Source organism: Nicotiana attenuata, unplaced genomic scaffold, assembly GCF_001879085.1.
Source record: "Nicotiana attenuata strain UT unplaced genomic scaffold, NIATTr2, whole genome shotgun sequence".
Taxonomy (NCBI): Eukaryota; Viridiplantae; Streptophyta; class Magnoliopsida; order Solanales; family Solanaceae; genus Nicotiana; species Nicotiana attenuata.
Genome location: NW_017672501.1, coordinates 167,295 through 171,808, shown reverse-complemented (window position 1 = coordinate 171,808; position 4,514 = coordinate 167,295).

Genomic DNA, 4,514 nt, shown 5'->3' with positions numbered 1-4,514 from the left:
ATTCTAGAGGAGGCCCACAGTTACCGGTATTCTATTCATCCGGGCGTCGCCAAGATGTATCAGGACTTACGGCAGCATTATTGGTGGAGGACGATGAAAAAGGACATAGTTGCAAATGTAGCTCGGTGTCTAAATTGTTAGCAAGTCAAGTATGAGCATCAGAGACATGGTGTTTGCTTCAGAAGATAGAGATTCCTGAGTGGAAGTGGGAACATATCACTATGGATTTCGTTGTTGGACTCCCACAGACTCAGAGGAAGTTCGATGTAGTTTAGGTTACTGTGTATAGGCTAGCCAAGTCAGCGCATTTCATCCATGTGGCAGTCACCTATTCTTCAGAGCGGTTGGCAGAGATTTATATCCGCAAAATCGTTCGTCTTCACGGTGTGCCCGTGTCTATCATTTCTGATCGAGGTACGCAGTTCACCTCGCATTTCTAGAGGGAAGTGCAGCGTGAGTTAGGCACGCAGGTTGAGTTGAGCACAGCATTTCATCCTCAAATGAATGGACAATCCGAGCACACTATTCAGATATTGGAGGATATACTCCGCGCTTGTGTTATAGACTTAGGAGGCTCTTGGGATCAGTTCTTACCACTTGCGGAGTTTGCCTACAACAACAACTATCAGTCGAGCATCCAGATGGCTCCCTATGAGGCATTATATGGTAGGCGGTGTCGATCACCGGCCGGATTATTTGAGCCGGGGGATGCTCGATTATTGGGTACGGACTTGGTACAGGATGCCTTGGATAAGGTTAAGATTATTCAGGATAGACTTCGCACAACTCAGTCCAGGTAGAAGAGTTATATCGACCGTAAGGTTCGGGATGTTTCATTCATAGTCGGAGAGAGAGTGTTGCTCCGTATGTCACCCATGAAGGGTTTAGTGAGGTTTGGAAAGAAAGTCAAGTTGGGCCCTAGGTACATCGGACCTTTTGAGATTCTTCAGAGAGTGGATGAGGTGACTTACAAGCTCGTATTGCCACCTAGTTTATCAGCAGTTCATCCGTTATTCCATGTGTCCATGCTCCGAAAGTACCATGGTGATCCGTCTCATATGCTAGATTTCAGCTCTGTCCAGTTGGACAAGGATTTGACTTATGAGGAGGAGTCGGTAGCTATTCTAGCCCGGCAAGTTCGCAGTTGAGATTAAAGAGTTATCCCTCTGTTCGAGTACAGTGGAGAGATCAGCCCGTCGAGGCAGCTACTTGGGAGTCGAGGGGACATGCGGAGTAGATATCCCCACCTTTTCACCAGCCCAGGTACTTTTCTATGTCCGTTCATGGACGAACGATTATTTTAGAGGTGGTGAATGTGATGACCTGATAGGTCATCTCATGTTTTAGAACTAAATTTTGTGTTCTAAAGCCTTAAATATCTTAATTTAGCCTTCCTCAATTTGCGTGTGCGGTCCGGGCGTTTTTCGGGAAGGCTTATATGTTAAAAACTGATAAAAATAAGAAATTTTTCCTTAAAAGTTAAAATGGGTTGACTTCGGTAAACGTTTTGAGTAAACGGATCCGGATCTGTGTTTTGACGGTCCCGGTGGGTCGGTATCATAATTTGGGACCTGGACGTATGCCGGGAATCAAATTCCGAGGTCCCTAGCTCGAGATATGAATTTTTGTTGAAAATTAAAAGCCTGAAAATTTAATAGTTTTAAGAATTTGGGTAATGTTTGGTCTCGTTGTTATCGGCTCCGTATATTAGTTTTGGAGCCCAGTACAGGTCCATTATAATATTTATGACTTTTCTGTGAAATTTGGTGAGAAACGGAGTTGGTTTGTCGTGATTCGGACGTCCAGTTGTGAAAATAGAAGTTCTAAAGCTTTCTTGAAAATTTCATTCGATTTGGTGTTCAATTCGTAATTCTAGGTGTTATTTTGGCGATTTGATCGCTCGACCAAGTTCGTATGATGTTTTAGGACTTGTGTGCATGGTTGGTTTGGAGCCCCGAGGGCTCGGGTGAGTTTCGGATAGGCTACGGGGTGTTTTGCACATGGAAAATCTGGTATTTTGTTGCATTGGGTATTCTAGTGTGTTGTGCTTCGCGATCGCGAAGCCATTCTCACGATCGCGAAGGGGATCTGGGTTGGGGGAGAATTTTACACTACGCGAATGCGAGACCTTGGTCGCGAATGTGGAGCATTGGGGGGTTTGCTCTACGCGAACGCGACCCGTCATACGCAAACGCGTAGAGTCATTGGAGGCGGGCTGGGATTGGAACGTTGTTCCATGCGAACGCTATGGATGTATCGCGAACGCGGAGGCTAAGGGGGATAAGCTTACGCGAACGCGTAAGCCATTTAGGGGCAGCTCTTCGCGAACGCGACAGTGTTCATGCGAACACGATGAACACTGTCGCCCAGCTATTAAACAGTCCCATTACGGGATTATGGCCATCCTTACAAATTTTCAAAAGCTAGAAAGCCTAGAGACAATTCTTCCAAGATATTTCTTCCCCAAATTGTTGGTAAGTGATTCTAACCTACTTTCATTCAACTACCCATTACATTTCATGAATTTTCAACCTAAAATCTATGGTTTTCATGGTGGAAATTGTGGGTTTGGATAGAATTAGGGATTTTTGTAAAATTGAAATTTAGACCTCGAATTGAGGTCGGATTCCGAAACAAATTACGTATTGGGCTCGGGGGTGAATGGGGGAAAGTTTGGAAAATCTAAATTTATGCATTGTAGTTGATTCCTTTAGCAATATTTGATGTTATTGAGTTAATTGTGGCTAGATACGAGAGGTTTGGAGGCGGATTCTAGGGGAAAGGCACCGGTAGAGCGTTGAATTGACCGCGGAGCGAGGTAAGTGTCGTGGTTAAGCTTGTCTTGAGGGATTAGGACTTAATTGTCTATTTGCTACGTGTTTGAATGTTGGGTACAACGTATAGGTAAGGTGACGAGTACCTATGCGTTGTTGTCGGGTTATAGCATGCAGGTGGGTCTTATTCTTGTAATTGTTGCTTTCCTTGATCATATTATCCATGCTTAGACTAGTTAATCTTTATGTTGATCACTCTTATCTTGTTTACGGACTTTGGTATTGATTGACTATTGACTCAAAGTTGAGGTTAGTATTGTGGAATCAAATGTCGAAGTAAGACTTGTTCTTGTTATTTTTTATCTCCATGTTGTTATTGTTCATTGTTTTGGTGAGGGAGAGTGTTAATGCACAAAGGGTGATGCCGTGCCATGTTTTGTGAGTGTTAATGCACGAAGGGTGATGTCGTGCCATATTATGATAGTTAATGCACGAAGGGTGATGTCGTGTCGTTTCTATTGATTATATGGTGACGTTGAGAGTAAAAGCACGAAGGGTGATGCCGTGCATTTTTCTGTATTGTGTTTACTTGTTATTATTGTTTCAAGGTATATTGGTTGATCAAGTTTTCTTTACTGCTGTGATTCTCTATCTTGTAATTCTCTCAGCATGTCCCCTTCCCGATATTATTTGTCTATTTTTACTTGCCGTTATTTTGTACATATAGTGTTAAATTGCACAGATTTATTATGTAGGTGTCTTGTCTTAGCCTCATCACTACTTCGTCAAGGTTAGGCTCGGCACTTACAGTACATGGGGTCGGTTGTACTGATACTACACTGCACTTCTGAGCAGATTTTGGTATTGGTCCTAGTTGTTGATCGAGAGGCATAGCAGCTCGGACAGGACCGCCGGAGACTCAAGGTAGATCTGTCAGCGTTCACAGACCTTGAAGTCCCTGTCTATCTCTTCTGTTTACTGTTTCTTTCGTTCAAACAGTTGTACTTCTTTCAGACTTTTACTTATAGTAAATCCTAGAATGTTCGTGAATTGTGACTCCAGATCCGGGTGGTAGTAAATATTGAAGTTTTTATAATATTCCGCAAACTCTGTCTTAGCTTCTCTTTAGTTTAATTATAAATGTTCTCATTATTAAAAATTGGCTGAAGTTGAGTTGTGAATTCTCTAACGTTGGCTTGCCTAGCAAGTGAAATGTTAGGCGCCATCACGGCCCCGAAGGTGAGAATTTCAGGTCGTGACATTCTGTTTGATACCACTTATACTATCAACTTGCATCATTTTAAATTGAACTCGCTTGTACAAAATTCTGGGTCCGCCACTAGAAGCACATGGACATAGGTAAGAACAAATATCAACCACTACCAAGAGTTGTGATAAGATAAATAAGATCCTTTCACCTTTAATTAAATGTCTCAATTTCGAGCCTGAATATGAAAAAAAATTCTTATAAGAAGCACTTTTTCCGTTATGGAACCTTATTCAATGAAAATTAAAATTAGTTAGAGCTCTAATGCAAATATCGAACAACAAGTGAGAAACGAAAAAATCTAAACATGATAAAAGAATCCCTTGTCTATCCCCTTTTGCTTTGTTGCTCCTCGTGGAAGTAGTAGCTCCATTCAATCTAAGCTTACATTTCCTATGCAACTTTACAACTTCCAACTATTCTAGATCAAACCGCTCAACTTTTATTCTTTAACTTGTAGATATTAAACCAAA